At 38.7% G+C, this 24,885-nt stretch overlaps 1 long non-coding RNA gene across 1 annotated transcript; it reads right to left on the bottom strand.

Moving 5' to 3' along the window:
* Positions 1 to 4,671: 4,671 nt before the first annotated feature.
* Positions 4,672 to 21,458, bottom strand: LOC109276307 (uncharacterized). Its single transcript, XR_002084584.2, has 3 exons — positions 21,213 to 21,458; positions 5,597 to 5,778; positions 4,672 to 5,273 (listed from the first exon to the last, which is right to left on the bottom strand). It is a non-coding gene; the product is annotated as an uncharacterized LOC109276307 (long non-coding RNA).
* Between the last annotated feature and the right edge of the window lie 3,427 nt (positions 21,459 to 24,885).

The following is a 24,885-nucleotide window of genomic DNA, read 5'->3' as shown; positions in this document are numbered from 1 at the left end:
AGAACTACCTAAAAAAAATGACATCCCTTCTAACGCACACAAAAGATAAGCACAAATTTCATTGCCATCAGTTCTCCCAGGAGGCATGCGGAAAGGTGGACCAGCTCTTCTGATGCCTGTTTTGCAGGCTTAGAAAGTTAAAAAGCTTCCAGTTCTTACATGCTTCATACTGTGGTGGTGGTGGTGTGGGGTGGGGATGTGATCTGAAGCCAGGCCTTAGAACTTTTCTTCCATTAACTACCCATATACCAGTGTGTTAAGATTTGAACTGCATCAGGATGTCATATTGACTATTCAGCCCTTGGAATATGTTTGCATAGAAGATTATTTTTCTAGTCTTGCGAAAATTTGAGTGTTCCCTGAGCAAATTTCTAATGTGGCATCTTGGGGGAAAAAAGCATTACGAAATGCTTGTACTATAAATTTCACTTTGTGAGTCATCTAGATTTTATGAATCTTCCTACCGCTTCACACAAAACTTTATTAATAAAGAAAAAGAGGATTGGAATCATGCCCATGGTTTCTGACTCTTTTATCGGCCAATGATATCTGCAAAGCCACTTGCTATCATAAGTAACTAGAATCAGAACCCCTAATGGCCAGAATATCTCATCAGTCAACTTCGGACACAGTCCTCACAAAGCAATATAACCCAAGATGTGAGGTTGGACACACACTGGGGGCTATTGCTTGTCTTTGGTTCTTCACAAATTTATCAGAAACTCTATTCCTGAAGTCCTGGATGCAAACCACATCGTTTCCATTTAATGTGACAGATTGGCACTGATAGATGGTGTTGACATCACATGATATATTGAAACACCAGATTTCCTGCTGAGAAAATCCTGGGTAGGTTTGTAGGACCAAGTCAACTTAGTAGAAAATACTGTATTGACTTTTCATGTACTAAGGCTCTAGTTTCTGATTTCTTGAGTGCCTAGGGAAGCTTATTGCCATTGGAAATGAAAGCTTGATTGATTAGAACAGAGATGTGCCTTTTAAAAGATTGAATTGCTCGCCTTAAAGGATCAAATTCAACTCTCAAGAGGGAGACTGGCCTTATGATTCTTTTTTCTCCCTAGGCAGTTGTGATTCTTTTTTTTTTTTTTTTCATGCCTTGAAATAGCAAATTGTGGAAGATCATTCTGTGTGGATAATCTTGTGTAAATTGTCCCTCAGGTTAGGTCTAGAGATTATAATCTATGAGAAGAAAGCTAAAAAAATCCACAAAATACAGGCAAAACAGGAAATGTTTTCTCACTTCAAATGATGTCTGCAGGAGGGCATTCTCAGTGGGAGTGGACATTCAGTTATAAAGTTAAAAATTGAAGAGTACTTAATAATAGCTTCACAGTTTGTCCTGGAGTGCTCCTGGACACATCACCCCTCTGTCTAACTATAACTATGACTTCAATCTGATTTAACTCAGTTTCCTTGTGTCTGACCAGCATGCTCACAAATGATGGGCATTCTCTACCCTTCCCTTGAAGCAAGTGTTAGCTGGTGATCTGGACCATTTCTATCTAGATGATGGTGACATCTGCGTTCAAGTCCCTTCTAAGTCAAGTTCTAAAAGTGAGTCCAAGGCAAAATAAAATCTTATCTTTTAATGGGACACAGGCAAACTGGATTCTCAGAGATGTTCTAGGTAGGAAATTATGTTGATGCCCAACCTATTATAAATTGGCACTTGCATAATAGGGTCAACAATTTGGTAATTTGATATGATTTTGGTTAGAATCTGCACACATACACCGTTTGGGAAGTGTAGAGGAGTACATGAGAAGTGCTCTTCTGGCCTTCATCTTCCACTGACCCAATTTCCCTGTCTGGTCACATCTGTTTTTACAAATTTCCTTGTTCTTCCAAAGATGGTATGTATCTACACTCATACACACATACACAGATTATATGTTATGTGTGCATATAATTTTTGTACAAATGGTTGTGTATTCTATACCTTATTTTTAAACCTGACATTATGATTTTGAAGCTGTGTCAATCTTTCTGTCTGCTGTATAGTATTCCATTTTGTGGTATAATTTATTGAATCAGTTGCCATTAATAAACTTTTAAATTGTTCCCAGGCTTTTGCTGTTACAAACAGCTGTGCAGTAGACATCTCTGTACATACCTCGTTCACATATATATGAATATATTTGGAAGATACATTTCTTAAAGTGGATTTGATGGATCTTATTTTTTGTCATAATTAATGATACACTTCTGTTTTTTTATTGACCTTTTTATTTCTACATTTCACTATGTGGTCTGTGTTTTTTCTTGCTTTTTGCTGATTATATGAAAAATATAAATTTTTCTCTAGTGGTTTGTTTTAATAAGCATGTGGTATACTTTAGTTAAGACCTCTATTTCTTTGATCAGCATTCTTTGACTCCTTACCATATTAATGGTGAAATCAGCAATTTCCACTTCTCCTTAGTACTCCTTCTAGTAGCTGATTTTGATTTTTATTATTTTATTATATTTGTATATTTTAAAAAATTGTATTAGCTGGTTTGTCAGCTTTGCTGCCTGGCTGTGAAAGTTAAGGAAGTCTCTACCCTTACATTACCTTCCTTTTTTTTTTTTTTTTTCTCTGAATTGTGCTGTTTATATAATGTTTCCATTGTTAGGAAATCTCTATCTTGGATATTCAGGACTTCACTACGCTATGTCTTAGTGTTGACAATCTGATGTAACTTTGTATTCCTTTGAATAAGATGTGCCATTTAGGATTTAGAGTCCTCTCTCATTAATTCTGGATCCAATGAATGTGTCTTCTTTATTGATCATTTATCTACATTCCCTTCCAATTCTCGTTTATTGCCATTTCACTTTCTCACTCTTGTCCTCCACTGTCCTTATGTGTTCTCAGCAGTGTCTATTCTCCTTGGTGCTGCTTCCAAAGTAACCCTCATATTTCCCTAAGGGCTTGTTTTTTCCACCTATTATTTCACTTTATCTTCCCTGGGCCCTCATAACCCAATGGAAAAATTCTTATTTCATCAATCAATAGCTTCATTACCTTTTGTGAATTCTTGGTGATACATGGACTTGATGCTAATTTTTGCCTGGGCTGTAGTGCCACATTTCTGGCATATTTCTGATGCTTTTTAATTTGTCACCACACCACTGCTCCCTAGCCCCCATGCTCTGTCTCTTTCCATCTTTTCTCTTATAGTATCTTTGTATACTACATCCCAGGATGATTCCATCTGGCTATCATTTCTCTTTAGGATGGGCATTCTGGACCAGCAATTGCAGGTGGTACCTAGGTGGCAGGAAGAGAACCTTGTAAGTCATAGGAAAGATCCTCCCAGCAGAGTCATGTACAAGAGTGAGCTCTTTCAGACTTCTTCATGCCCAACAGAGACTGGCAGCACTGTGTGCCATGCACAGGCCTTCACCTCCATCTTGTCTGATGGATGGATGGGATAACTGTAATTGAGCATTCAGCTCTGCTTCTCATGTTTCTGGAAGACAGAGGAAAGGGGCAGTTATACCTTTATTCTGTCATTTAAATACTGGAAATCAATTGCTACTTTTTAATTGATATTTAATAATAGATAAAAGAACAATAATAGATAAAAGAACAATAAAAGAGCAAAATGAGCCACCTCTGCTGCTTACTGGCTATGCAACTTTGGACAAGTCTTCAAAGCTCTCTGAGCCTGTATTTTGTTATCTGTTAAAGAGACAGTAATAAAGCCTGTGTAGTTTGACTCATGGGGTTGATATGTAGAACAATGACAAAAAAGATGCGAAAGTACTTCAAATTGAATTCACTATATGTTAGGTGATGTCATGATTAATAATAATGTAATTATTTTGAAAAAAAGAAAATCACCAACTCTTTACGCCCATCTTAGTTAAAAATTTTGCAGGCCTCAGAAGGAGGGAGGTTCAAGAAAGTATTTCACTCACTCTGGATTATCTTTTTATTTCCAAGGGGACATTTCAAATTTTAAAAGGATGTGCCCTTCCAAGGAGTCATCTTAATTTTTAAAGAGCCCCAAATAAATCCCTTATAATTTCTATTATCCACTTTTATCACCCTTCTTTCCTTGCTACTGCAGCTTTAAAGTGAGCTGTCCATTATTTGTAGGAATCTTTTAAGTTCCAAAAATAAATGACCTTAGAACTCATCAACAGTATCTCCAAAAGTCAACTTGAGGGAATACTCTAAAAATCTCTGAAAGAATTTTATGTCCTTGCTCTGGAATGACGTTCTCAGAAAGCCCCATTAACCAGAATCTGAGTCTGTTTCAGGTTTACTGGGTATTTGTCACCAAAGCAACTAATGAAGCATTTCTTACAGTCCCAGAACTCATTCATGCTAGAAAACCTGACTCTCCTATTTTGGAAGAGCAAAACATATTGGCCCAAAATATTTATTGGTGGGTTTTAAAATTATCATTCATATCATATACTTCTTCAGTGCAGGTATTTCAAATATAGATCAAGAAAGTATGCCCCTTGTGTTTTATAGGGTATATCACTAGATTCACAAGAACTGGAAAAGTAATTCTCTGTTTCATTCACCTTATTTAACTTTATAAAAGCTATACATTTCAATAATCCGTTGTCAATCATTCAACAAATATTGAAGAATGCCAATTCTGTTTCTAGAGCTGTTATAGGTGAATGGGGATATAGAGATGACACCAATGACAGAACTGAACATTTATTTTGAATTTAGGATGTGCCAGCCATTGCATTAAGCATGTGTTATCACATCAAATGCTCAAAACATTCTCATGTATTAACTTCTGTTGTTGTAATACATAATTTTTTTGGATTACAACAAGAAATATTGATTTCTGGCTCATATTATATTGAGGTTGGGGGTCAGCTGCAGCACTGCTGGTCTGTTCTGGGTCCTACATGTCTTCTCATTCTGAAAACCAGGTTAAAGCCACTTTCCGAGACAGCAAAAAGACTGAGGGAAACTGGCAGTGCTTTTGAAATCATGTTTTCAGTCATGACAAACATCTCATTCATTCTGGTCCCTTTGGCCAAAGCAAATCACATAACCACACCCAGAGCCAGTGGAGTGAACAAGTGTACTCCATCTACTGAGAAGACTGGCAATGGCAGTGAGAAGACAAATAATTATGAATAATCATGCAGTATGCCCCAATTTGTTCTTCTGCTCACAAGATGCTTTCACCTCTCCCCAATTTCCCAAAAATACCAGGCATTGGGCGCAGATGTCCAGAATCTGGTGAATATATATCATGTCTGCTGGCTGCTCTTCTTGATTCAGTGACCTATGAGTAAAGTGAAAAGTTGTCAGTCCTATTATTCTCCTAAACCCAATATAATACAATAGTGGAGCAGGGACACTTTATTAAAAAATTGGAAGAATGGGGGCACCTGCGTGGCTCAGTCAGTTGAGCATCCGACTCTTGATCTCAGCTCAAGTCATGATCTCACAGTTTGTGAGTTCAAACCCTTCATTGGGCTCTGCACTGACAGCGTGGAACCTACTTGGAGTTCTCTCTCCCCCCTCTCTCTGCCCCCACCACTCTTGCTCTCTGTCTCTAAAAATAAATAATTTTTTTAAAAAATTGGAAGAATTGGAGGTACATACCAGTCACTGGTGAATAACAGTTCTGATATTCCACTGAACAGAAGTTGCAAGTTCCTCTACACTAATGGTAGGGACTGTTCCTTGATTTGCTCCAGTGATATTTTCTGGGAGTCATTTCTTTGTGTTCTCCACGATGTTTGATTGGACAACTCTTCCTTTTCCGTTATCCTCCTTGGCCTCTTCTGAAGTGAGTATCAGAAAAGATGCCATTTGTGACTGACAGGCTATCTCAGATTGCTTCACACCTGTAGAAGACTAGGGACCCAAGAGTTATTTATGATTTGAATAGTTGTAGTCTCTTCTAATCCAGGCTGGGAGTACTTTGGCAATAGCTCTCTACAAAATTTATTTTTTCTTTTTAATCAGTTTGATCCCAACAAGTTTCATGTGAGTCAATAGCCATACCCATAACTTTTCAAGAAATAAATTCATAGATACTTTGATCTTATCAAGCTTCAGATGGATGCACCTTTAGTGTCTTTTCCCTGAGCCATTTGTCTAACTGAGATCATTTACTAAGGCCATATTAATCTAATCAGTAGACTTGACCAAGGGTGTGTTGGATCTGTGAACAATCTTTGTCTGAATTTTAGATTCTTTAACTTGTTAGAAATAAGAAAGTTTCAATTTTCAATCCTAAAAGTTCTGAAATTTCTGGATATTTGCAGCTCTTCTGGACTCTTCTTGGCAATGCTCCCTGTGTCTTCTCGTTCCTGAACCCAGGATGAAGAAGTAGCCACTACATGAGACTTGATGGTCTCAGGGTGGAGGTCAGAACACAAGAGCTCATCTAAAAACCTCTGCTCAGATGAGGCAAATGGTTCATCTATTTATGGCCCATCTCGGCAAGTCACAAGGCCCTCATATCCAATCAGTGGGATGAGGATGTCTACAGGGAAAACTGGAAAAGATGAAAAGGAAATGGATAATTGTGAACAAATGATACAATTTCCATGCCTCATGAGGTAGATACTGCTATAACTCTCTTGATAGAGATGGAAATTGAGGCACAGAGAGGTTGAGGACCTCTCTTGGACCTTGTCCTCTATCTTCTTAGTAGTAGAGCCAATATTTCATCTTAGGGAGTCTAACTCCATGATGTTGAATCGTTTTCTAGACTCTTCCTCTGGGAACTCTCATTTTTGTCGAACAATCTGTATCATCTTGTCTAAATTTTCAGCAGGCTCCAATGAAAACAATTTTCGTGGAAGACTCAAATACAGGAATAATAACGCTTTTTGTAAAAATGCTGTGACAGATTTCTTCAAGAAATAATTCATTAAATTGATGCCAATTATAACTTGTGAGATCATAAAGCTCAATGCAGGAATAGTGAAAACATGACAGTACTCTTAGGGCAGCATATTGAATAATTGGATCTCTTCAGAGAAGCTCTCAGCTCCCTCTCAGAATTGCTATGCTACACTCTCACCTAGCCTCTGAGAATATAAAAACTTAAGGTATCAAATAGTGAAATGAGTTCAAATTCCTGAGCATTACACTCAGTTAAGGAAATAATTTGTGACAAATCTTAAAAGATTTGTCATTATTAGCTCAAGTCTCTGGATTCAAAAGTTCTTTTAAAATAACATGGTCAGAAAACAGCAATTAAAGCCATATGTTACAAGCCCGTTGTAGCAAGAATTCCAAGTGAGGTGTTTTTGTCCTTGACCCTTCATCCTTTTCCTACTCTCATTTCTTCAGAACTGGCTCAGATTTTCCTGGAAGAAGAATTTTTTGTAAATTTCATTCAGGCTCATCTCCAGAGAGGCACGGATATCAGACCTACTATAGACTGCGGCTCCCAAACACTCCCTAAATAAATATATTTATATACACATTGAATAAAATTAAAATAAAAGCAAGAATGGCCTTGAGGAAAGTCATAAAACACAGCTGACACCCTGAATGACGTGTACAGGATAGGAGGAGCAAGGAGAGAAGTGATTTGGTTTTATGGAACTGGTTCTACACTGCCTTATGGAGGTAGCCAATCAGGGCGGCAAGAATGAGGTAACCACTGCAAACCTATTGGCAATAAGTTAGTCAGAGATAATCTGGGGCTAGACATATGCTCTGGGAGTCCTTCTGGAGAAAAGCGAGCCAGCACCATTGGTATTTATTCATACAGTGGAATATACCATGTGCAAGCAGCTACTTTTTCCCTGAAAATTTCTTCACCCACTGAATTAGCATAGATTAACTACAGGATGGAAGATATCCAACTCTTTGTAGCTTTAATGGCATAGAAAGTTTATTTTTCACTGGAATCATAGTCTATTTGGTGGGTGGCCTCCCATGCATCAACTCTGGCATATCCCCCCCATCCTTCCATCTTGTGACTCTGCCATTTTTGGAGTCTCAGAGTTTTCCACCAGAGGTTTCTGGTAGTGGCGTCTCTCGCATTTGCCCACGTGTCAAAAAACTCAGTCACATGGCTCCACATAACTGTATGGGACACTGTGCAATTCCGTTTTCCTGGAGGACTAAGAAGCGGGTGTATGAGTTTGAAGAATGTATTACCAAGCCTTGTAGAGGGGAAACCCCCTACGGGTAAGAATTGAGTGATGTCTACTTACCGCGAAGAAGAATGCAACTGTTAAGTCAGAGGAGTTCTCTGCTCTTTGGTAAAAGAAATTTTGAGCCCTTGGCATCTGGTACAGAGCTCTTCACGGTTCAGTTCCAACCTACCTAGTTTCACCTCTTGCTGCTCACTGCCCAGCCTCCACCTTCCCTACCACATGCATGTAACACTCCTACCAGATCAGACTAGTGGCTATTCTTTGAATGTGTCACATATCTTCACACCTTTGGGCATTTGCAAATGTTTCCTGTTTGAAATACCAACTCACCCTACACATAAGAACAAGCTCAGACAGTTATTTTTCTATGAGACTTTCCTTGAACTCCCTCCTGCAGGCCCAATTAATTACCACCTTCCTGACACTCCCAAAATATCCTATATATTACTTTACCATAACTTACTATGTTGCATCTTTCTTATTTGCTTGCCTACATGTCTTTTCCCTGTGCTGTAAAATGATAACTGAGTGAATCTACACCTGGGAGTCCTGAAGGCTGTCACTGTCTCACTGAAGAAACTCTTAGTGAACATAAGAATCAAACCATAAAAGACTCTTAAATACGGACAACAGAGCCGGGGTTGCTGGAGAGGAGGTGAGGAGGGATGGGCTAGATGGGTGATGGGCACTTAGGAGGGCACTTCTGGGGAAGAACACTGGATATCATATGTAAGAGATGAATCACTGGGTTTTTCTCCTGAAACCAGGACTACACTGTATGTTAGCTAACTTGAATTTAAATAGAAAAAAAAAAAAAAAAGAAAGAAAACTAAACAAAGTCATATGAAAATAGAAATGAAAAGAATTTACCTTTATGCTAAATGGATAGAAGAATATGACATACCTGATATTATTCTGCATTTTTAAAGATGTACATGTCAAGCTATATGAATAAATTGAGAACTCTTCTTAAAAAAAAAAAGGAATCAGCCAAAATTTGGAATCAATAAAAAGACTGAGTTTTATTGAAGAAAAGTTGTAAGCTGTTTGGAAATGTGTTCTAGATGCATTATTCATCTCTGGAGAAATATAAAAACTAAAAGTGTAAGTAATGCATTTCTGAGGCCAAGATAATCATGATGTTGTGTTCTTTGCCCTGCTCACCACAGTGCTGGTTCACGTGCATGGAAAAGAATAAAACCGAGCTCAGGGAGAGCCTCTGATGAAATGCAATCTCCACAAATTTTCATGGAGGAAGCCTCAAGTTTTGGAGAAGTGCAGAAAAGAAATAAGCTTATATTAACATTTCATTGCATGATCCCTGCAAAGGGTGCCCTTCCATGGGGGACTGTTCAAAGCTCTGAGCTGAGCCCTGCTGAGACCTACTCGGAATCCTTCTTTCCCAATAAATAGGCCTGAATTTCCACCTTACCAAAGTCAACACAGACAGCTACAGTTCAAAAGAAAATTTTCCATTACCATAATGGATTGTAATAAAAAGCATTGGCTGAGCCTCTTCCTCTCTCTTTATCTTGGCATTTATGACTCTAGGTTTAGTAACTTTCAGGGTAAAATGAGTTCACTCCTTATTCAGATTTTTTTTTTTAATTTTTTGCACTCCTCATTTCATGTGGTTGTATTTATACAAGCTCACAACCTCTCTCCTGGCTCTGATTCCTCAATGCCTCAGGCCAGACCTTCTAAGACACACTTTCCCAGCAGTCAATGCCGTGGTTATTGCTCCCAGTTTGGTTAAAAATAGACATTGTACTGCTGCTTCAATCCTTAAAGAATAAGAGGTGAGGTCATTTTCTGCTTGGAGAGTGGATCCAGACTGAGTGATTGGCACTAGCACATTCAATTGCAGAAGAAACAGGTGTTAAAGTGACTTCTCCCATCCTATTAAATATCCTTTTCACACATTGATTCACAGACATGTTTCCATTCTCATGACTGAATAGGCAACGCTGTAATTTGTCCGCTCCATCCATTTTTTCCTACCCCTTGGCATCAGAATCTGCCTAGATAGTCTATTGTCTCCGTAAGTTTCTGCCCAAGGTGAGTGCTAGAGGGATGATCTTATGAAATTAAGCAGCGAAAAGCAACAGGCATGTAATTTGCCAGGGCTAGCAGGCAATTGGTAATGGGCTTCCTCCTACTGCTTTTCACAAGCTTTCTGACAATAGCTCTAAGTTACTAAAACTTCAAGCCACAGAAATGACTCCACCACAAAACTGGGGACAAGGCAGGGGCATGTATAGAAAGAGAGAGAATTCTTAAATGAAAGTACCAGACACTAGAAATAAGGAAAGTATCAATTAGACTTCTATCAAGTCTTTCAGCTATTGTATAACATATTATGCATAGGATGTGTGGAAACCAACAAAACATGTTTACACTTGAGCAGGCTAGTTGTTTGCAAACCTCCTAGTACAAAAATCAGGGTTAAGAAGACAACTTTAGCTGTAAGTCCCAAAACTGGGCAAATGAGGTCAGAAAAAAAAAAAAAAAAAAAAAGGTAGATTTTAAAGAAAACTGTGTCCTAATGCCAGTTTCAATATTGAACATATCCCTGACTTTGAACAAATTACTTCATTACTTGAGACCTCAGTTTCTTCATGTGCAAATTGAGGAAGTAAAATTAGGTAGTCTCCAAGGTCACTTCTGGCTTTAATGTTCTGTGCATGCCACATCTGTATATCATATCATCTGGAAAATCAATTCCATTGTTACTGCTTTTAATTTATGTCACTAGAAAATGGCCATAACTGTGAAATTAATCTCTTGTTGGTTTGTCTTACTATTTTCAATTCTGAAAGAGTCTGTGTCTATGTGTGTATATGCATGTCTAGGATATGTATTTGTGTAGGGTGCTGTATTCAGATTTGAAATCCTTAAAGTAACCAAGTAAAACCATTGTGTTTAGGAGACTAAAAACCAGAGGGTCAGGCTCAGGGAAACTTAGTACTTTCCTTTCTCTCCTTTTTAAAAGTTTTCTTCCAATGACCCATCCCCTTCTCTGGCTTCTCTTTCAGAATCTGAGAAAGTCTCCTGTAGACCACGGTGCTGCTGGAGAGGCCTCTAAGCACCATGCTTCTACTGCTGCCTACAAAGATCACGATCATCCACTCAGGGAAGGTTAAGGATAGTTAACAGAAGACCCGGAAGTGTACCAGACTGGAGAGGAAGCTAACCGGGACCAGGGGCAGCTAAGGATAACACCGAAATGGTGAGGACGCAGTTTTGAATTTTCAGGCCAGTAGACTTTTTGTAGATTCAGACGTACCCTAAGCAAGATTCTTTGATGACTTCTTGTTCTACAGTTGGAAGTATTTTGGTGTCAGCTGGCTAAAGTGCATAAAGCAAAAATCAGTATTTCTTTGAACATGTGCTTTTGCAAAGTTTAGTCTTCCTCAGCCTGGTTATTTGAACTTGTGCTATAAATTCCTCTGTATGCATGTTTCAAATAACAGACATTATTTCCCTTTATTCTTACTTAAAATAAATATAGACAGGAGAAAAACAGTTTCAAAACAAGAATTAAAAAAATAATAAAATTCCGTGGTACAGATTCAACATAATGCTCCAAATTATTTTGTTTATATAACTGGGCTAAGATAGTTGGCCTAGTGATCTTTAGCTGGATTTTATGTGTGTGTCCAGCAGAGTGCTATTAAAGAAGTTAAAGCAGATTCCAGCTTGCTGCTAAGCTGATGCTGGTGCTGGAAATAAGACCTGGCTGGTGAGTGGGTAGGGGGCTCATTAGGTGTCTACTTGTTTGAGGTACTGAGGGTTCCTGGAAGGAAACCAGCCTAAGGAAAAAGGCAATGGGATCCAGACTTAACCCAGTAATAAAGCCTTATTACAAGTTGGATGAGGGGAATACTGAGTCTTTCACTCTGCTTTATTCTTGGCTGCTTTTCACTAAATTCATATCCCAGGAAAAATGTTTCCCTACATAAGGACTGTTGTCCTAAAAATTCTCATAAGATGCGGGGGGCACAGGGAACAGATCCAGGGGCCCCAGTGTAATGAGTTGATGATCAGTGGACATGATGACCTTCAGGGAGGGCAGTGAGTGTGCTCAGCAGACATGACGTGAATGACGGTGCAGACAGCAGAGGCAGGTGCCTGTGGATATGCTTCCTGAAGGCAGCATGGGAATGTACGGATGAGGCTGTCTTGGACAGGTATTGTTATGCCCCACAAAGGCTAGACACCACAAAAGGGAAATATTAAAGAACCCTGGAGTCACATTCTGAAGATCCCTAGAAATACCTGAAACAAGGGGACACTGAATGCAGGGAACCAAGCAAGACCAAAAAGCAGCAAAATTATAGTGACAGAGGATGAAATTTTTAGTTTGCCCTCTTGGAGCTTATAATCTAGTTGGGAAGACAAGACTATCACACCTGAAAGACTAGGAAATGATAAGAATACGAAGTGATCAAACACTACTGCATTTTGAGATTACATTTGGCCTGATCATAGTGGCCTTTGTGAAGAGTGTGGAATATGACATGGTCTTAAAGACAGAGTGGGCATTGAGTAGGCAAAGAGTCTTCTAGAAAGGGTGACAACTGCAGTCCAATAACAAAGCCTTCTTAAAGTACACTGAGCCCTTGCCACATGCCATGGAACTCATTAGGAATTTTATGCGGAGCATGACTAATCCTCACAAAAACTGGTAAGGAAGATTTTATTTTCATCACTGTACAGAGGTGAAAAATGGAGGTTTGGCTAAATTAAGTGATTTTCCTTATTTGCAGTTAGCAAGGGGGACAGCTGAGTCAAGAGCGGATCACAGATCCACCTGTTTCCTAAAACAGTGAGAATAAGAATGTGGCGCAACAGTTAGGATCCAAGCCAAGCCAAGGTTTGTGTGCTGTTGTGTAAGGAAAGGGGAAGTCGCTGGTGACTTTTTGGTGGTGCTGGGTGGGGGGAAGACCACCATGGTATTAATCATGGTTGGGCTAATTAATCAGGAATTGAGATAGGAAGAGCTTGGAAATAAAGACAATCTATATAAGGTACACTAAGTGCACGTATATAAATAAAGGTGCATTTAGTAATCTAGACCTTATGGAATTAAAAGGAATGGTGAATTGAACAACATTTGAAAGGAAGAAACTACAGGCCTTGGTGACTTCCTCTTAATAAGGACCATAAAGCCTAAGGAGAATTGGAAAACTCTCAGGAAATGCTGCCTTCTATTTGGTGGGCCAGGTTCTGGCAAAGCTAGGTCAAACCATAAATCCAGGTCAGAACCAGAGGCCAGAGATCCTCAGACTCATGAAACTGGAACTGAAATCAAGCTCAGGAATTGGTCACAAGACTGGGCCCAGAACCAGGCACTGGGTGGGATGAGAAGGGCTGGTGATAAGGGCCCCTCTGATATCCCGAAGTCCTTGTCAGGCCCAATCAAGGGTGTAGGCAAAACAAGAGATTTCTATAGACCAAAACCAGAGTCCCACAGAGTATAAGAAGCACAGAACTGAGATGAAATCAGGAATTTCATTTGTCTTTGTTCCAAGCAAGGAGACCAAGGGAAGCAATCAGCATCCAGCCTTTTAGAATTATAGTTTTAACTGAACTGTATTTTAGCATTGTCTCAATCTTTAAAAGTGGTTAGGTTCTACTTACATACATGATATTCCTCAGCTGAAATACTTAATAAGTTATAGTGCCCTAATTCTCATCCTGGATTGTGTGTGTGTGTGTAAAATTGTCTAATGTTAAAATGTATCACTAATTTATTTTCTAGTGTCTAGGTTAGAATATAACTATGAGATATATATCAAATGAATTTCATGGCTATAGTCCAAATGTAACAAATGAATCATTTAAAACTATCCGCATATTGGTGATGCCAAATTTTTCATTTTCTTCCATTTTATAAATGCATCATATCTCAGCTCAAAATCAATCTATTAACCTTGAAAACATTTTGAGCTGGAATGAAGGTTAGCAGTGAACTTTGCGACCTTCCACGTGATATTAGTCATATTTAGCAATTATTATTGGCTTTGAGTAATGAGCCAGTTGAGACAGGAACAGTAACATGGCGGATACCAATAAACTAGACTTCGGAGACCACAGGGAAAATAAAGAGTATGCAAAATCAGGCTTTTTAAGCCTCAAGCTTGTCTGCCCTAAAGCTCCTGCCTTTAAAAAGAAACTGAACATCTTGGCAGCTATTCTGATAAATTACACATAAAATACTCTAGTAAAATCTTTGTTATGAGATAAGGAATTCTGTTCAATGAATTTGAAAGGCAACCGAAGACTAAAACAACGACGTGTCTGCCTTCTAAACCTCCATTGGGATGTGTCTGATGGATTTCCCAGGTGCCAGGACTGTTGATCCTGCCATGAGCCTGGAGGAACAATACAGGTATGAGCTGAGCAGCATTATTTTAAAAATTAAAGCCCAAGTAAATGCCTCAACTAAAAATGCCTTAGGAATACATAAATATATTATCCTCTGGATGAATTTTATATTACATTATATTGATTTTAACACAATATAAAATATAACATAGATACTTTTGGATTCATAACGTGAAAGAACAGTTAATGGTTTGCCCATATGGGACATATGAAAATGCTTCCCTTAAATTCTTTTGCCATGTTTTATGGATATTTGAGTTTCATACAACTAACACAGTTTGGAGACTTGTTGCCATAAATGGAATATTTTTCATCTCTATTATTTGTTAGACATCAAATAAAACAGTGCCATCTTGACTGTAAAAGGACCCAACTTCACAGAAATTGAAAAGTATGTTAGTTGTATTGTTTTCTTAATTTTAAAATATTTTAGATATAAACAATCTCATTTCATCTGTGGTCCTTAAAATATACGTAATTTTATAATATTACTCAGAGGAAACACTAGATTTACCTCTAATGCCAAATATCAAGTATCTTCTACTTCTAAATTGGATGAAGTTTTTAAAAAGTTAGTTTCCTAGAATCTTTGCCTATGTTAACTTAAAGGTGAAAAACATTAATTTACATTAATTAAAAATTAATATAAAAAGATAGTCAAACCACAACTGTCAGCTGTGAAATCTAGAAATTTGGTACTAAAGATAAACCATCTCTGTTAGAATTGTGGGTAATAGAAAGTCACTTCTGGTAAATAAACTCAATGACCCTTCCAGAGAGAGAAAGAAATTAGCAATGGCTGCTGACTCCAGAAATTCTTCCAAGAAACCTAGAATCATGAAAATTCATTCAGTGGAGTTAGGAGACATAGTCCAATTATCCTGGGAACCAGAAATTTTTCTACCAATTGTTGGGAGGTTCTAGCCAAGTTTTTTTTTTTTTTTCCTTTTCCTGTCTTTTGGTTTTGCTCACTGTTGCATTGTATTAGCTGAAAATGTTCTGAATAGCTATAGCAAAAAGAACGAAGGATGGGTGGACAGACCTGGTATACTTTTGGTGTATCCCACTGCCCATCTACTACACTACTAGGTTCATTGTAGGTGCTCAATTCTTATTGCATTAAAACTATCCCCACAGAAAATGGAACTCCTTAGAAAATGGAAGCCTCCTCTTCCAGAAAAGATCCAGATACAGATCTTTGGGAGGGATTTCAGAATGAGCAATGGATCTGACCTATTGAGGCCCCAGAATACATTGGTTCCTGGCTAGGAAAAGGATCCAGAGGCCAAGTTAACCAAAACAATTTGCAGATAGATTTGAGTCTTATTGTACAAGACAACTGATTAATTCTGGGGTACACTAGTGGAGGACTGTGGCTGATACAGGCTTTATCCCTACAATTTTCAGCAATAGACAGCAATAGAGGATTAAATCACAAACTCGTCTTGATGTTAGTGTTTCACCAAGACCATGTTTATAAAGACATATTAGAATTTACTTTTAGTCTTTCTTTGTGGCAAGTAACAATGTACGTGTTTTGTTTAACCTCTTCAGATGTTTTGAAATGTTTTGGTTTAACTGGCGTGTACTTTATTAATGGCAGTTCATCTCATAGATCTCTTAATGACTTGGCTTAAGAACAAAATTAAACTTCCTGAATTTGATTTCTCTAAAACATATCCACCAAATGCAATTGCCCTTTCTGTCAAATAAGCCCTTACTGGTTTGTAAGTCTGAAGTGATTTTTTTTTTCCTCTCTCATTATGGTTGTTCCAAGACTCTTGACATTCTCTAAATCATCTTTCGCTGAGTACAAGAGGTCCATGAGGAAGTCAAGATCGATGATAGACTTCATCTCTCTTGAATTTTAATGCAAATGTCTGTTCCCCTAATCAAACAAAGGTTAAAAAAGGAAATCAAATTAGCTTATTACAAAAGCCAGCATAACTGAACTGACAAGAAAAATGCTTTCTGTATGAAAAGCCTTTAATCAATACCTTAAATAAGAATGTCACTGGAAAGAAGGGTTCATATGTGGTCAGTTATAATCTGCAAATCAATATGTTCTTTTTAATAAATATTTGACCACAGTAGCTCAATAGGCATTGCCCATAAAAGCTTCTTTCTTTAAACCAAAATGAAACAAAATTACAGCATAAATGTAATGTTCAGGGCATAACTAAAGCTGTGAGGGAATTCAGGGTTAGGGCTATTTCACCTTTTAATCATTGCATATTAAAAACAGATTTTCTTAGTACCTTGTTTCATGTACCAGTCCCTTACGTAATCTATCTGTTCAAAAGTAAAATGATGTTGGAAAAGAAATTACTTATCAGAGATAGATCTAGGTTCAAGTCTCCTATTCTAGGTTTAGTTGGACTATCTGGAAGTATTTAATCAAATACTCTACATGCAATAAAGCTTCAATTTTGGCAGGTTTTTAACTCAAGTCTGTAAAAATGAAGCCATGTGGCAGGTGACTTTTTATAAATAAGTATACTTCCATTGTATTCCATCAAACCACAATCAGTGAATATCTAAGCACTTTCTTCATGCATAGTAGCATGTGTACAGGTTGTTTGCATTGTTACCAACATGACTTGGAATCTTCCACTTATTGGATGTGTGATCTTAGGCACATCACTTAATTTTCCATACTAGAAAGTATGTTAACAGGGATGCCCGGGGGCTCAGTCAGTTAAGCGTCCGACTTCAGCTTAGGTCATGATCTCATAGTTCATGGGTTCAAGCCCCACGTTGGGCTGTGTGCTGACAGCTCAGAGCCTGCAGCCTGCTTCTCATTCTGTATCTCTCTCTCTCTCTCTCTATTTCTCCCCTGCTTGTACTCTCTCTCTTTCTCTCTCTCAAAAATAAATAAACATTAAAAAAAAAAGTATATTAACATACTGTCTGGCTCATTATAAATGACAAATTGTAACTCTGACTATGAATTATTATTACTTGAATTCTGATAGTGGACATAGAAAGAAACATAATTTAATGCACAATTTTGGTTTTAACAGCTCAGTGGCATCCAGGAGAATTAAATAAAATATACCTTGGAACAACCCATCGGACCATTGGAGATACCTAACCATAATCTATAATTTTACTTTATGTCTTTAATTTGCTTACTTTCACTTTTGACATCAAATGAGAGAGTGGAAAATATGTTTTTTTTACTTCTCTTTATCAGATAGTAATTTAGAAATAACTCATAGCAGCTTATTAGGGAAGTCCAAATCATCTAAGTATGCAAAGGGAATAGAATTGTTCCTAAGTTTCTGCATATAAAGTTACTCTACACGCAGAATACATAGCTTTTGTTCTTTTATTCTCCTTTTTGGAGATATAATTTTTTTATTCTTTCATAGGAATTTCTTTCTTAAAGAAGTTTTGCAAAGCAGATTCCCTAAAAAAAAAAAAACGTGGATTGCTTAGCAGGATCAGTGAGGATGCAAGATTTATTTCCTCCTATACTTGAAAAAATATGTACCATTCTCGCCTTTCTGAGATAATTTTGAAGTGGTTTCTGCATAAAGTAAGAGGTCTTTCTCTTGAAGTATCAATGAACCTGACAAGGAAAGTCTAGAGTAAATTTACACATCAAAAGCCTGCTACTTGGCAACATTAGGAAGCCTCTAGCTACTGCTGCTGTGGCTTCTACTGCTCATTTATTTAATTATTCTTAGGTGACCATGTCAAGATTTCTAGACAATCTCCTTGGGAGCTAAGTGCTTTGAATGTTTTGAACTATACTGGTAAGTGGAAAATCAGTGTCCTTGAGTATTAGAGACAGTGTTCTGATGAATTATAACGTATATTAATTAAAATAAATGTTTTTTAATGGGACTCTTTCCTGACCTATTAAGGGTACCTAATTTAGGGTCATGCATACATTGACATTATGACTTTTTAAATGAAGAAAAGTGATGATGGTGACCAACATATGTGCAATAATTTCTAGTTTACAAAGTGCTCTATTTAATCATTTCCATATCTGTTATTTAATTTATCTCTCCCAGCTATCCTGTGAGATAGGCATTATTATTCACATTTTACAGAAAAGGAAAATAGATCCTTGAGAATTCAAGAATATGTCCCAAGTTATACAGCTAGAAAATTGTCAAAATAAGATTTTAATCTAGACCCTTTAGCTCCAAATGATTCCTTCTTTCCTATTACGTAACAGTGATTAACATTTTCCAACTTTTCTCCCTGTGTATTTGAGAAGGCTGAACATACCAGAAGTCCAAGATAGAAATGGTTAATGCAATTGTGTGTTTATGATTTTTCAAGTAATGCTATTTTAAACTCTCACATGTATGATTTTGAAGTCAAATCTATGGTTCAAAGTATTGGTATTTGAGGCCCATAAAAGTTGTAGATGTTGTATTTTGACTTTGAAACTGCAGGGATCAGGATTGTAAATAGAAAAGTTCAAGTTGCTCAGGAGTAAACTTCCTATAATAAAGTATTTTGTGAGTAATCACGATGTTCAGGACTTCAACATTTCCAATTGTCTTGTAAATTTAAGATGCTCCCAAGTAATGAAGGGTGACCTATGGAAGCTTGCAGATTAGATATCAAGTAATTAGATTTGTTCAAGAGCTTATCTGCTACTGAGCAAAAATTGCAAGCTTAGTCTCATCTGGGATGATTCCTGTTTGCTTCCTGTCTGCTAATTTGGATAAAGCAAGGTCATTTCACTCAGTCTACCTTCTTTAAAACACATCTACCTTCCTGAAGGGCACTGCTTTCTTTAGTGCAGGGCACAACAAATGAATTACCATTATTTGGGGTTCTCATTATGAGATGCCAGAGAGAAGGCATTACTTATTCATAGATTTGGATAGAAGTGAAGCTGTTCTGATGTCAAGGATAGAATTACATAGCGCTTCAAGTATCTTGGTAGTGGGTGTAATGCTGAGAGAGCAGAGAGAAAAAAAATGATCTGACCTCTATCTGGCCTACGGGCTTCCAAATTATGTGACGTGTGGAATTTGTTGAGGGTCTCCATCAATTGATGAATGAAAAATAGCCATTGATTCCCTTGTGTGTACATAACACCATGTTCAAGACTAAGGGAGATGTACATGACAGGACAAAAAATCCTACCTTCTAAGAATGCATAATCTAATTGAGGACATCTCAAAATATTAAAGGGGAGTCAATGATATGTCCCCAATTAATAGTGTTTGAATCCTTGCTTTAGAAGCCAAGGGACAGAAAAAGCAATCCCAATGGGGAAGACTCAGGCAACCATTTACTGAACAAAGTTGTGTGGCATGTGGGTAGGATGTAGAAAAAAGGATAGTCCTGAAGAGGAAATCCACAATGGAAGGAAAATTATGTGAGTTTGTTTTTGGGGACTGGAGAAAAAAAAAGTCTGGGATATTAGGATGAGACCCACTGGGGGAGGGCCTGAAATGATAGCCTGCAAAACCTTCAGTTCACGACATATACAGCAAAGTGCCCTTTTTGAGGGGCAAACATTTTTGAGGGGTAGATGCCCAGATGGAGGTGATGTGTCAGAATGGTTTAGCTGGTGATATCAAGCATGAAAAGGTGGGTGAGTAGGGCCAGTGACTGGAGGTAAGGAAACATTTCAGAAGATGCAACAACAATTCAAGACCACTTTTGCATTGTTCACATTAATGAAGTCTTAATACGTATCTAAGGAATTTCAGCACAAATTATGTGATGGTCAAGTGACCAAACCATCAAGAAACTTGTCGAGATAAATGATGGTTGATTTCTGTATGGGAAGAATAACAGTTGCATGAATGGTGGCCTGGGGTGGGAGAGGGCCATGACTATGAATGGGAGAGGTGCTGGGAACAACTTCCTAGTAGTAACTCCTTTCCTTCTCTGGAAGGATCTCTGTCAACCCCATTGCAATCTTGTGGCAAGAAAGCCAGTCTGACGTAGTAAGATTAGTTACCCTAGGATAGCTCAGGAGCCCAGCTGGGAGGGTAAGTCAGTAGATAAGTACAGGAGATTGGCAGGCCCGGGAATTTCCCTACTTCCCCTAAGGGCAAAGTCATTATCACAGACACAGAAGATGGTACGCTACAAATCAGGGCTACAGAGAGCAGACGCTTGGTTGAGTAACTATGAGGTTCCCTTGGAGAATGGTAGGATGCCTGAGGAGAACAGGGGATGTCTGAACTGAAATTACAATTCTAAAGTCTCTTTTTTTAAAAATTTTTTTTTTAACGTTTATTTATTTTTGACACAGAGAGAGACAGAGCATGAATGGGGGAGGGTCAGAGAGAGGGAGACACAGAATCTGAAACAGGCTCCAGGCTCTGAGCTGTCAGCACAGAGCCTGACGCGGGGTTGAACTCACGGACTGCGAGATCATGACCTGAGCCGAAGTCAGATGCTTAACCGACTGAGCCACCCAGGCACCCCTACAATCCTAAAGTCTCTTTGACCTGAGTCTATTCTAATAGGGCAGGAACTGGATCCTAGGTTTTCTTCTCTGGGTAGACACCACTAACTAAAGCAATTGTTAGTCCTAAGAGGAAACAAAATAAAGTCATAGGGGAAATTGCCAGGGATTTGACGAGTACAAATATAATGAAAAAAAGAAAAAAAAGGCAACAAATGGGCAAAATTCTCCCAGAGGAAGCAGAATTAAAAATCTTCTTTCCCTCTTGGCCACTATAGTGAGAGGAGCTGCCGCCATGTCTGCCTACCTGTGATGGATGGTCTCCAGTGGAATTGCTCTGGCTTCCTGATCAAGAGGAATAAGCAGTCATACAGCATGAACCCCAGTCATCTGAAGGCTGCAACTCCTTCGCTACAATGGGCTGATTCACTGTAAGACTGTGGGCGTGGAGTTGGGGCTATGGCAGAGGTGTAGTGGTGGTCAGGATGCAGAGATCTGGCCAGTGAAACCCTGTGACTTCCTGGTGCAGACCACCTTCAACAACACACTGGCCACCCTCGAGTTCAGGCATATGACCTAGAAGAACATGTACCACCCAGATCTGTACTTGGCTGCGGTCCACAGAGCCAGTGCCATCCTGTGCAGCCAGAAGCCTGTGATAGTGAAGAGGAAGCTGCCTGCCCCACCAACAGCTCCTGAGTACCTGCCCCCCCTCAACACCTCCAAGGCAATAAAGTTGTTAACCACTTAAAAAAAACCTCAAAAACTGATCAAGTACATAAATACAAGTACAAAATAAGTACAATTAACATCACCACAGAGATATGGAAGACTACTGAAAAAATGCCACAGGAACAAGCAATTATAAAGAAGAATCAATTTGAAATTTTGACTTTAAAAATATAATTGTTGAAATAAGGGAATTAGTGGATGGTTGAATAACAGAATTGATACAGCTGAATAAATAAAATTCTCTTAAAAACATCACAATGGGATAAAAAGATAGATTGAGAAACAAGCAAAGCTGTAGAGAAGTAGAAACAAATATCAGGACAAGAGACTCAGAAATAGTGAAAAGGCAAAATAGAGGAGATAAAATATTTGCAGGCATACCGACAAAAGTTTTTCCAAAATTAAATGGTCAATCTGGGATTAAAACCCAGGAAGCTCACCTCTAGTCTTTGGACTTTTGGATACTCGCTTTCTGCTTTGGCAACCATTGGGAAAACTTTGAACTGGTTGAGAATTCAGCAAGCCTCTGGGTAGAAGATGGACAGTGTTGCACCATACCAGCGTTAATCAACTTCAGCATGTAGTGGAAAATAAGACATTACATATAATAGTGACACAAAGTATAACTCAGAATTAACCAGAGAGGAAAAAAACAGACTATTACTGAATGTGAAGAGCTACTTCTTAAAAGGTTTAGCTTGGGAACGGTGCAGTCATTTCCATGGGGCTTAGTCTTGAAAGAGGTTCAAAACATTTGCCAAAATATTGTGAAAAAACCTGTCAACAATGGTTGTCTGAATAAAATCAAATATCCGGCTATTTCCAAATATCTGTCTGAGTTATGTTATTGGAGTATCAATTTTTTCATTGTCTCTCTTCATCTGGGAAATGGGCACACATGCAGATTTGTTTTAGTCGTGTTTGTTAAGGCATGGAAGTCAGAGCTAGCAGACATACCTTGTGACCCTTCCCATAATGTTTTGTCATGGAAATCCCCCAAAGACAACCTCTCCTCTAAGGCAGTTGTTGGTGATGCCCTAGTGTATTAACTTACTGCATGAGAGTATGCAGGGGAAAATATGGCCAAGTACCTGGTGCAAAATGCATAACTGTGTGGATATGCAAATTATGTGCAGACATACCTAGAACTTTAATAAAAGTGTGATGGAGCTCAAATACAATTGACTAGAGGTTCCCACATGTGGTGCATCTGGAGGGAAGCCTAAAGGAGAACTGATCCCCCTGGCTTATTTTCTGTTGTATCATGGACTATGCATCCCATGGAAATGCCTGGCACTTGGATAGTAAGTAATAAAGCATACTTATATTCATCACCTCTTTTATCTTCTTAGCAGCCCTGGACATGATTTATTTCATACTAAAACTTAGAGGGGTAGAGTTTCAAAGTTGGGAGGAACCTCAGAGAGCCCAGAACAATCCCTCCATTTTGTGAGTGAGAAAAGAGTTCCAGAAGAAGTAACTCACTCGTCTGAGTCCACAAGCAAAGGTGGTGGTTGAAGATTGGGGATTATTTGCCACTATAGGGATTCTTCAACTCTCTCCAGAAGCAATGGGAAAATGCAGCTATGGCCCTGTAGTGCAGAGCTCCAACAAGCTTTGCAGAGCTGTGGTAGGGAACGAAGTGCTTTGTGAAATTTCAGAGGCTCCTGTCTCAGACACACCGCTGTTAAAGGCAGGAATTCCTGCCAGGGCTCCAAAGGGAACTGGAGCCAGAGTCAGCTGGTAGGCCTCCAGCTTCCTGAGTGGTAGGCAGGGCTTCTACATTCTCACTTCCATTCCCAAGAAAGCTTGTGAAGAAGCTCAGGCCAAGCTTATTAGAAACAGGGTTTAAGGGCAATTTGAGCATCTCATTCCCAGTCTTGAGGCTGCTGCTAAGGGTGAGTCTGAAGGCTCACAGGTTCATTACCATAGTCTCCTCCCTCAGAGTCTTGCATAGGACCTCAGAACAAGTTTAGTGGGGAGCCTGATTGTCATCCCATTTCCTCTGCTCTTGCACAGGGGGGTAAGCAAGAATTGTCTTCTTACCGTTTTTTATATAGTGTCATGCATAACAAATGGGGACATTTTTATGGTGTTGGAGAAAAGTATAAATGGTAGTTGTGCCACTTCATTCAGCAGAAAACTAAATAAATATGTTTTGTGTTTTCTTTTTTCAGTGAACTATTCCCATGATCTTTTTGTCTGACTGCAAAACATCAAACATTGTTAAGGAATTATAAATAGCATGCGAATCAATCTGTGGCATTGCCTTACATAGGCTCTTGAAATCTCAGTAATGATTTAATACACAAACATGTTCAGTGCACCTGCCTCAATGAAATGCAGTGATTTCCCCTGCTGACTGGTATGTGGTTCCCTCCCTCTGTTCCAACTGTACTGTGCTTTCTTTTTTTCTGTCCTTGTTTCTGATCCTACCCAGCTTTCCAGTAGCTTGTGTTTATCTTGTGCATTAGGTATGCCTCCAAAGTGATTTTCTCTTCTGCTTTATTTTGCTGAGGTGGTGTCTGCAAATGTGATTAGGCAAAAGATGAACAGCCTTGCAGAAATGTCCTTCTTTCCAACTGAGCTAGGGTTGGGGGATCTCACCATCTCCCCTTATGAATAAAACACAGGGCCAGTTTTGCTACTAACGCATAATTCAGGATTGAATTTATAATGCAGAAATAATTTGTATCTGGTGAATAAAAATCGTGACTGGACTGGGCTCCACATATTTTTTTCTCCTTTCTTGTTCTTTGTGTTAAAAGGCAGAACGCAGGGGGAAAAGTCTTTTAAAAGCAAGCACAAAAACTCTAGGCTTGCTCACTGGGTGGGCTGACATGGGATGCCAGATTTGGGTGATTAGGTACAGAAGGTTTCCATTTTGTTCAGGTTCTGCTCTTTAGAATTAGTTTGGAAACTATTTTAATCAAGTCAGTTGAAATGAGCATGGTTAGGGAAGTGATTCATGAGTCGACTAAATATCCAAGCCTAAGCAGTCTATGAATACATGATGTGGTTAGAGTTCCTTTATTACTCAAAGGATGTTGACTGAGCCTCCAGTTTATGCATGAAGAACCTTTAGCCTTCCCAAGGCCAAGGCCATCCCCTGGTGCTGTCTGGCTTGTGTTCTTAAATAAATTCTCCTGTTCTCAGGCAGCATCTTTCTCAGAGCTACTGTACAACTGTTTCAGTTGATCCTGGCTGTTGCTCTGGACACAGTGGTTCTTCATGGCCTGCTCCCGTGC

The sequence above is a fragment of the Panthera pardus genome, unplaced genomic scaffold (genome assembly GCF_024362965.1).
Source record: "Panthera pardus isolate Hobbes unplaced genomic scaffold, ASM2436296v1 HiC_scaffold_6, whole genome shotgun sequence".
NCBI classification, from domain to species: Eukaryota; Metazoa; Chordata; class Mammalia; order Carnivora; family Felidae; genus Panthera; species Panthera pardus.
Note: the sequence above shows the minus strand (reverse complement) of the source record. Positions and strands in the feature narration are given on the sequence as shown.